Raw genomic sequence first — 10,320 nt, 5'->3', positions numbered from 1 at the left:
TTCCGTTCGGCGGCCGCTGTGTGTCTTCCAAGTAGGATAGACGGCCTGGACAATGATTGTGGCGAGGGAAGACCTTATCCATTTTGGCGCCGCTATCCGCTCAACTGCGACAGCAACGACATCGGGCGGCCTGCTTCATTGGCCACCTCCCTAAATCCCTCTATTGTCAACGTTTCTGTTATTATTATTGTAATCATATACTTTGTACGTTTAAAAACAGCTTTCAAATTCAGAGAGTGTGAAACGTAGTTTTTGCCCCAGTATCAGCATCGAACTTTATCAGCCAGTTGTTCTACGGCTGGGCCATACTTAGAAAAAAATCACATAGAATTCAAATACATAATGAAATTGCACATCGTTTGGTAATTGCTTATCTATGCTATTGGTTCGTAGTAAACGAGGTCATCTATCCTTTGCCTGCTATGAACTTCCTCTTAATAATATTAATTTCTTTGCGCGGATATCTCTTCAAAGACGGTGTCTGTACAATCTACTGAAAATCGATGAACAGAACTTACCATATACTTATGCACTCTTTTAGCCAATCTATTAATTTACATAGGTGTATACCTTTGGTCGGCATCAACTTTATTGACTAACTTAGTTATAATTATTAGTAAAATGATATTTTTTCAGCGATAGCAACGGAAACGCTTAGGATATAATGTCATTGGTAGACGGCAGCTATGCAGCAGTGGAAGATATTGTACTTCATAATATCTTTTACTGCTGCTTAGCTGAGAAGCTGAATAATAAAATATTTAAATAATAGGTTGGGAGGAAAGGCAAGGGTCATCAGTTGAGTTCCGATTAAGTGGCTGTATGTCCAAAGCTTGAGTGAAAATCTTTAAAGATTGCGCTTTGTCGAGTTCCTAAGTTTGCTTTACGTAACACTATTTGAAAGTAACGGACCCCTCCGGACAATATGCGCTCCCCTGTGCTGAGAATAACTTTTTAATCATTGATAGAACGCAGGGTACCAATGACGTTGGTTCGACTTTGTTCGTACAGCTCCGTAACTGAATCAGTTGATAACTATTAATATACTCTGACCCTACAACTTCAACTATAGGACATTTTATTAAAGTTTATCAGCTTGCTAAGAACTAGGATCTAGCTCCGTTTCACGTTCCCAAAGACATTGCAACTTTACAAGGACAACATAGGACGTCGTCGAGAGGCAGTGGGCCATCAGAGTTCATGAAGACGTGGTAGTATCGTAACAAACTAGTACATGCGATACGGCAACGAGCCAGGGTCGGTTGTGACTAAGATATTCGAGAGAAACGCACGTGGGGTGCCATTGCAAGCCTGACCGCTGGAAAAACGGCACCAACAATAGAGAGATCGGCTTCCAAGAACAACTGAGAAATCATCAGAAGTCAGAGAATCCCAGAAATGGCCCATAGCGAATGAACAGATGCCTTCTTTTCGCAACGGCTGACCAAGCTACCGGGTTCTCGCTGTCCGAGAATAAACAAGATAGTTGGTATGGCTGACGCATTAGCCCGCTTTTGTCATAATAACAGCTAACTTTAAGGTAAGCTAACTTTAAAAGGAAACAAGCTCGAGTAGTTACGATGTGTGCCTGTGGAATAGGTGACTAGCCATGTGGGAACGCGGAACGTAGCAAGTAAGCGGCCAGCAAAACGCTGGTGATCATTTAGCAAAAGCATAAATTGAGCCTATATATCTAATAGTTCTGCTAACGTCTACTGTACTTAAGCTCATAGAGTGTTTCTTATTTGATAGCCATAACTGTCAAACGTCGAAGTGTGGTAACAGGCTGCTGAAGGCGCTAAATGTCATTGCCTGAGTTATATAAACGTTCTCGTTAAAGGTACATTGCGCTGGCTATATTTCGAAACTTAATTTTTAAAATAAATTGGTAAGCATGAATGCGTGAGAGAAACTTTTAGAGGGCAAGATCTATTTCGACATACTTGAATTTTTCACTCATCTTTAAAATATCTACATCGAGATAGATACTTCGAATTGAGTGATGAATCAATTGACAATGTTAATGATCCGACAGGTAAAGCTCATACAGTATCGAAAGGCGATTGTAGAGAGAAAAACAACCTAAAAGCTCATTCTCCTAACGTACAATAACCAATGTATAATATCATCATATTCAAACGTTCGTTCCTTGCAAGTTCTTCGTTTGTATATATATATATATATATATATATATATATGCTGTCATACACAGTGACTTGTGCAGTTTATTAAGTATATCACGATTTAATTTATGCAATTTATGCAAGAACAATCGGTTATCATGAGACTTTTTTTCTATCCATCGAATAAGCCGAAATAAAGAGAGAAAGATATCAGATCTCAGAAAGGTCAACATTAGAAGTAAATGATCTTCCTTCCTTTCTGTACAAAGATGCATCTGTGTCTGTAACTGTACGATTTATTGAAAATACTCTTTTGATAAATACTAAGGAATATCAGTTGTGCATCTGTTTGTAGAAATAAAAAATAAAGTATAAATTATTGAAATTGTACGTATGTATATATAAGCTGGCAGCGATTTACTGGGGCATACTTGAACACACAAGTATGCTATTCGTGAGTGTATAACAATACTTTCTCGTATGGATCGACTCATCAGAAGGTTTGCCTTTGAAACATCGGCTAGTATAAGCCATAGTTGAAAGGACGAGAAAAGGACACCAAAGGCCACCACAACTTGCTTGTGTGGTGCTTGAAACGGTAATAAAGACATCGAAATTGACTGAAAAAAAAAAATGTAAAAAGTTCATCTCGGACGATTCTGCTTTTCCGAGGCGTGCATTAGCGTTTAAGTTTAACGTCTAGGTTATTGTTGTTCGAATCGTTCATGAGCACCCGATGTCGTCCGATTTCAGTGGAAGTCAGGCGGGCTCGAAGATGGGTACCGATTGCGGGCTTGCGCATGGTCCAAAGCATATCGTCACATGTGACACGAACTAATCTTCTGTCTGAACGTTGTCTCCGATAAGGAAGACGTAAGGCAGTCAATCTTCTTTTGCAAACAGATGCGTTCGCTAACAAAGTGGTTTATTAAAAGCTGTGGTGAAGCCATGAATGCCTATTCCGTCGTATGGTGGTGGGCCATGCGTCGTTCAACGCTCATGGCTCAGTCGTGAAGAGCTAACTGACTGGACATAGGACAAAGACGAGTAATCGTCGAACGTTCTATAGTTGAATCCCCGTTATGGCCATGCGTAAAGTGTGACTGGGCAAGAGTCTAGCAAATCTTGGCATGCCAATGTCAACTCCATAGTTATTAGGACGACATTGTACATACGGATATGTATGTATTTACGTGGACTTGAGAGGTTTAGGCCCCGAACTTGCCATGCTAAAAGCAAACGTCAATTTCATTAAATAAACCTCTTCCTCAGAAATACGCGCAAACTATTTTATGTTCATATTTATTTTAATCTAGATAGAGCTTATGAGCAAGCGACATCAAAATTGTCGTGACATATATTGGTGAGACATGCCACCTGAGCAGAAGATAGTCTTCTAGAATCGAAAAGAATAAGTGATATTAATCTTACCTAAAGCATGTTCTATTACTACTTTTCCTAGAGAACCTGAACGTAATAATCCGCGCCCTTCGGCATAAAGTGCTCTGAATCTATACTATATTCAGATGTTCTTACATATATCTGTAAATAAATGGCGCATCGACTTCATCAAGTTATACGAACTTCTAAAAGTAAACACCAGCCGTATTGTGAGTAAAGCCGCGTATCAGATTCTGCTCGAATCAACCGATTCGTTCGTCACAGTCTCAACATACGTACTCACTTCTGCAGGCAGTCATATGGGTGTCATTGTTGACGTTGTTGTCAGCAGCAAACCTTCCCGCCTGCCCCGTTATACGCTCTGGATCTCACCTGCTTCTAAAATACGGCTTCTCTAATTGCTGTGAGCTGACTGTCCGTCATGCAACCTGACGTGAGGTGAAAATAGAAGAGGATAAAGAGTATAAACATCGAATCGGGAACTCCGTCTGTGTGTCGAGTTGTCCGCCTGAGGCACCTTTTAGTTCTCTTATGACAGACCAATACAGCCGGCTGCTAAACATTTTCTTATTCAGAAGCTGACTTAGTTTTCTTATACGGAACGGTGTCTAGCGAACGCCTAAGACAGCGCCTTTCTTTTGTCCTTTTGTGCGATACGTTCATCTTCTTTTTGACATCGTAGCTTCATGTTGTGCTGGGCAGACGAGCGTTTATGGATGGATGCTGCTGCGGGTGCGATCCAGGTCGGTCCTTACCGTGAGTCGCACGTCATTGGGCTTTTGGCAAACCTGACGGTTCTGCGAGCTCTGCTAGATGAACTGCAGCAGGCAAATAAGCTTAGATTCTATTCACGAGAACTAAACGGCCAAGACACGACTCGAGGGGGTTTCTTCTGTAGAAGAAACCCCCTCGAGTCGTGAGAAGAAGAAACCCCACTTTCCCTGCCATCAACGGTACGACCAACCACCAGCATCGCTGCTATTTCCAGTGACTCGTATACTAAAAGAGAAAAAGAAAGCCTGGGAGTAGATAGAAAGGTGTCGGGTCTATAGCGTCAGCCGCGTCCGCCTCTCCTGCAGCCGCCAAAGCAATGATTCCGACTCCGTCGTTCGCCATAGACCCCGCAGCCATTGCTCCTCAAGCCTCACAATGTGCTCGTTCAACTGAAAGTTAATGTAAACAGTCAGGCTAGACTCGTACTCTTTTCCATGGTTTTACCCCTGAGCCCCTTCTCCCTCCTGCGCGTCAAGATGGTAAACAGCCAAACAGCTAAACATCGCTAGTACGCACATACAGAAACATCAACACCACCGCATCCCGTAGCTAGATAGTGAACGGCGGCGCGCAGGTATACACGCCGGTAAGCGAAAGAAGAAGAAACGGAGGCCCCCAGGCCGAAGGCAGCTGTTGAAGTAGCTGTAGAAGTGTGCAGTCAAGATGAGGAAGCGAACCGCATTCATTGAAAGACTGCGGCATTATTGCTTTGCCTTACTTCTTCTTTAAAAGGTTGATGCTGGTGTTGGTTACCGCCAACAGCTTGCAAAGGTAAACTCGCCACGGCAACGAGGGTTGAGCTGGTGAACAGCAGTGGTGCGCGAGGAGAAGAAAACGCGGAAAAGAAAATCAACTCGTTGGCTCGGTGGGCGACTGTGTGGAGCATCCGCGCGGAAGAGGCGTAGGTGACGCGTTTCTACGTCCTCGGCCAAACCAAAAATAAGTATGTGAGAGGCCGATATCGAAACTAAAGCCTTGAGTGGTTTCGATATCCGACATCTACTTACTGGCCCGTTTTTTGCAATGCCCTAGAATGTCCTATCTTGCCATTCACTTCTGCACCTCGCTATCAATTCTTACCGTTACTTTGCTACCAGTGGCAGCGATACCGTGTAGCTCAGGTGGCTTCTGCAGAAATCGCTTCCCAATTGAGTTCAGCTTTAAAGCACATCAAACGGACGACGCTCTGAGATGCTCGGACGACCCCATCTTTCTGTTCCTTATCTTCCCGCATCGTTTTTTTTTGTATCATTCAAACGTATATGGGTGTCGTCATGTAAATAATTCATCTGACGCCAGTAGACGCTTTTTTGGCTATCCAGTGGCACCATTTCAATGGTCCTTGCGCAAGCGTTTCATGCGGGAACAAAAAGAAGAACGCGATTGAAGTTCGGATCGTTGAGCTCGAAAAGAAAAGGAAACAGCCGTTATGTGTCGCGCCGGATGGACTGTGAGAACAGCGGAGAACGTGCATTCCATCTTTCACTTTCCTGCCATTTTTGATCCGGATCTCCGACTCATTTTCGTTATGCGGGTTTCGCCTCTCTTCTAAAGGATGGCTCACCCAACTACCTGTCTCTCCTCAGCATGCGCAATGCGCCTACCTGCAACTGCACGTCCGGGTATCCTTTGATGCTCAAATTCAGTCAATCGCATCCATAAATTCCGGAATCGATCCGTCGTCCAGCTGCCCCCGCTATCGACGGTCCACCGACACGTAGAAGCCATCAGCTTGTAGCTACGGAGTAGCTGTTCGTACCAGCTCGAATCCAGTTGGATCTGGTACCGAGCTAGCCTGGCTGACATTGGCGTAAGCACACATGGAGGCCGAATTACATCGTATTACCTAGCTATCATAGATTCGTATGCTCTTGCCAGGAGTTCGGGAGGAGTCGTGTGGTAGAGCTACTGTAGATGCCGACGTATTCGCTAGCTGAAAGAGTGCTTGCTTTGGCGACGTCGCGGTGCCGATACCTATCCGAAAATTCGACTACGCCTAAGGTGAATAGTGGACGATAGGTACCATAGCTCGGTTCTGTTGCCTGCGCGGATATATGAATATATGGCTGTCGCGAGTACAGTAAAAGGGACAAGAAGTGTCTTGCAAGTAAAAGACATGAAAGTTTATGGCCTTCGGTTACAGCAGAAAAAAAGGAGAGCGTAAATCGGAGACTCGACGGAAATCCGACCTGAACATGACGATATAATTATGACACTTCCGGTCGTCGTGTTGTTGCGCTCATTGTGATGAACGTGAACCGTCCATCTCGTTTAGAATGAAGTAACCCGACAAATTTTGGTCCGAGAGACATCTGTAAGGTGTACCAAGTTGTAAAGTGAATACCACTATTCTGGCTTAGGTCACCCTACAGTTTACAACATTGATTGAAACATACAGGTTGGTTACCTGTCAAGGCAGCTGTATAGAGTACAAACGAAAATTTGAACTGTTGATGTCTCGCTGATTTTTTTCTTCTCCTCTCATTTCCGTTCGTCCTAGGCGGAGCCACTGCCTTTGCTTCTGTCTAGCGTCTAATAACTGATTTCGATCTGAAAAAAAGTAAACACTTGAAGAAATCAAAGGCATTTCGTCATAACTTTTATCTGTCTATTATGTAAAGCTTCCAATATCTTATGCGTTTACCACAGAATTTGCGCTAAAAGTAGAAAAATATCATATTTTGAGCCCCATCTGGAGGACACGCCTTCCTAGACTTCACATATACACAGTCTCACCTCTTTCTTTTTAATTGTGCTCGCAATATAAATAGATAATAAATTTTGTGTTTAACAATCCTCAAGATCATAAATGGGAATAAGGTATATTACTTTCAAACAGTTTGCTTTAAAATTTCTGTCGTCTAAAAACGAAAGTATAGGTGGTTATGGATGGTCGCCTCGGTCTATTTGAAAATCAATGGTTTTTCTACCAGTCATCGGATTATTTGCATTCTATTTCAGGACGCTGAGTACAGCTTATCGATTTGGTTTCATAACTACATGCATGTTTCGATTTATATTACGATGTATCAACTGCCATATCAGCATTACTAACCTGGTAAACACGAAGATCAGTATCCGAGAGGTACTTTGTGGTTTCGTAACCTCTGTTGTTTTTTATTCTCGATGTTCTTTTTCCTTTCCCGCTGCATGGAGTTACCCGCGCTATTCATGCAATGGCTAGGCGTTACTCATTGTGTTAACCATAAGGGACTAAGGGGAAGGATTTATCTCCCCGTCAGGGCCATTCACGGTAGCGACACCTTTTTTGAAACGTTCCGGACCGCCCCTTTCTCCTTTTGCGTGCATACGGGCGTGCGTACGCGCGCACACGCGCGCGCTTCCCAAGACATCCCTGAACATTCCGCAAGGCTTCTACCAAAGAGGCGATTGTCTGCTACGGAAATGTTGTTGTAGTTGTCGTTGTTATTGTTGTTTAGTAACAATGCCTCTTCCGCAAGCATAAACTAGCAGTGCCTGCTTTGCCTTCATGGGTGCAAAAGGCTCTCAAGACTCGTGATCTTCTTCTGCGTCACCTAGCATAAAGGTATCACCTCTCAGGCTATTCATAAGCTCACCCACTGGCAGTGCCCACACTGCAGCCGACTTAGATCGTCTCGCGACGTCCACCTTGGCAATAGCTAACCTCCTTGTACATTGTCAACGGCTCTGCGGAAGTGGAAAAATACCGCATCATAGTTCGGCTCTTGAGCGTAAGTTAGATAACCCTCAGCGATGGTTAGGGTTAGTTCTTAGCATAACTAAGATGGGGATGCAGAGTTAATAGGAATGGTACTGCAGAAAGAATAAGGTGATAGGAACTATGAAGAGTTTGGCAAAAGTACCGAATGCGCGAGTGAGATTCAATAGAGCGTGTTTAAGGACAGACAATGAGTGCGGGTTTTTGCAGTTGGACGGTGGGGTGAGATATAAAAGAGAATCGGCAACGGTCAAAAAAGAAGTCACCGTAAAGTGGCCGCGAGAAACAGGGGCAGTCGTGTCGCGGTATCAACCGCTGCATAAGTTTCATCGTGAGTCTACCCATTGCAGCTGTGTGTTTTTATCAGTCGAATACAGTTGAAGTACCGCAGTTTTTCCTAGGGCAAATGACGAGCACTAGCTAAGATCATTTTGAAGATTAATTAATTGACTCAGATAGAACACTACTATGTGTATACTACATTCGAATGTTATGCTTTATATTCTGTTTAACCAGGATGCAGCTAGTAATAGATAAATATTAATGAGGGCATTTCCATTATAATAATGGTTCTTGCCGTTCATGACGCCAGATAACGATGCTGCGTGGATAATTGGCTTTACGGGGCAAAGCGCGAGCTAATATTGGAACGCATTCTGTTCTACACAATTGAGAATGTACTAAAACTTAATCTCATTTGTTGAGATATTCTAAGTTTGACCTTAGAAAGATCTGATATCTGCCAGAATTGCACTTCTAAAAAAAGGCAGATCTCTTAATTTCTAGCGCAGGTTTCATTAGCTCTCGATATGCCTCTAAAATTGTTAGCGTTCGTACGTGAGAGTAATACCTACCACGAAGTGTATCGTCCAAGTAGCTTCTAAAATCCCTAAATCAACCTCTCGAAATAAAAAAAAAGGAGTTTTGAATCAGTGAATTTACGGAAGTTGAAGCCCATTTTAATTTATCTGTGGTTGGGTTATCACTTCTTAGACAGTAGTGCTTCATAAATAGTTCTATTTAAACGGCGGCAGCTCATCATTGGCAAATTCTGTAGCTTTGCTTCTAACACAATTTGGATTTAATGGCATCACAAAATCTCCACTCGAGGTTATCTCATTCTGATATTTGTACCGACTACCGAGTTTTAATCCTGAACACTCGATCCTGGTGTCAGACTTACCCGTCCAACTGTTATTCCTGATATCCGATTGTGTTTTCCAATGCAGAAACAATATAATTATATAGCTATCGATACTTGTATTAGAGTAAAATCAAGTTTTACCTTTGGTATTGCCGTTAATCATTTCATTAAATGGCTGGTGCCCAGCAAAGAACGAATCGTATTTGAACCTAGACCACAATGTCTCCCTCAGATTAGCAGGCGAATATGTCACTCAGTTGTCACGGGCTTATATCAGAATAACATGGTGGCCAATGTCAACACCCCAGCGAGTGGGTAAGTTTCGTTTTGCAGTAGCTCCCAAAAAAATAGTAAACTTGCACTGAATTCTAGTTGTTCAAAAGATTAAATTGTGCATTATGACGATCTCCAGATGCCGTGATGTAGGTCTTCATTTACATCACGGTATCTAGTTTCGTTCTGTTCTTTACTCTACAACGATATTTTGTGCATACTAGCTCGTGAAGATGTCAAACACAAACGATATATCCACCGCCTGCCTCCCTACACTGAACCGGATCGTTGTCGTGGTTTTAAAGATTAATCTATTTAACTTGCCTAACGCGTCGAAGGTGTCGCAATTAAGTTATAACAGTGTACAGAGTTAAGTGGTGTACAACGAATTAAGTTCTAACAGGATGCAGTTTGCCTATGAAACGCATTAAGGTGTACACTCTCCTCTATGGTCGATAGAACAATATTGTTGTTCTGAAGGAACTTGCATTAGGTACGCTATGCTCAAGAAGGCCAGGCAAAGACTTTCGACATATAAGCGCGTCTATGGTCACACATACGCTCGCACTCGTCGATTGTCTACCCATAAATAGGCAGACAGGCACGCACAAGTACACGAAACACTGGTCTTGTGTGCACTTAAGTACACCGACTCTGCCTACCATTAAGCGCCAAGCATATTCCAATTACTGCCTACGAACTCTATAGCGGAGTTTATGATGCACTCTACACCGTTCTTGATGGAAGACATTCCAGGCCAAGTCAGCGAACCGTAGCCACCATAATCGTTGCCTGCGTAAAAAGCTTTAATAGATGGGAGCTTTAAAAGGACATCATGAGTTTGTTGAAATAGGAGACTTTTACTCGCTCTCACCGTCGCTCTTACTTCGCTTTCATAATGCTGC

General features: G+C 42.9%; 1 long non-coding RNA gene across 1 annotated transcript; it reads right to left on the bottom strand.

Annotated features, from left to right (window-relative positions):
* Positions 1-3,409: 3,409 nt before the first annotated feature.
* On the bottom strand, positions 3,410-8,263 carry LOC147755602 (uncharacterized). The gene is made up of 2 exons (XR_015329142.1): positions 7,354-8,263; positions 3,410-6,848 (listed from the first exon to the last, which is right to left on the bottom strand). It is a non-coding gene; the product is annotated as an uncharacterized LOC147755602 (long non-coding RNA).
* Positions 8,264-10,320: the final 2,057 nt, after the last annotated feature.

The sequence above is a fragment of the Varroa destructor genome, unplaced genomic scaffold (genome assembly GCF_002443255.2).
Source record: "Varroa destructor unplaced genomic scaffold, Vdes_3.0 BEIS01000005.1, whole genome shotgun sequence".
NCBI classification, from domain to species: domain Eukaryota; kingdom Metazoa; phylum Arthropoda; class Arachnida; order Mesostigmata; family Varroidae; genus Varroa; species Varroa destructor.
This window is presented reverse-complemented; position numbering and strand designations above follow the sequence as displayed.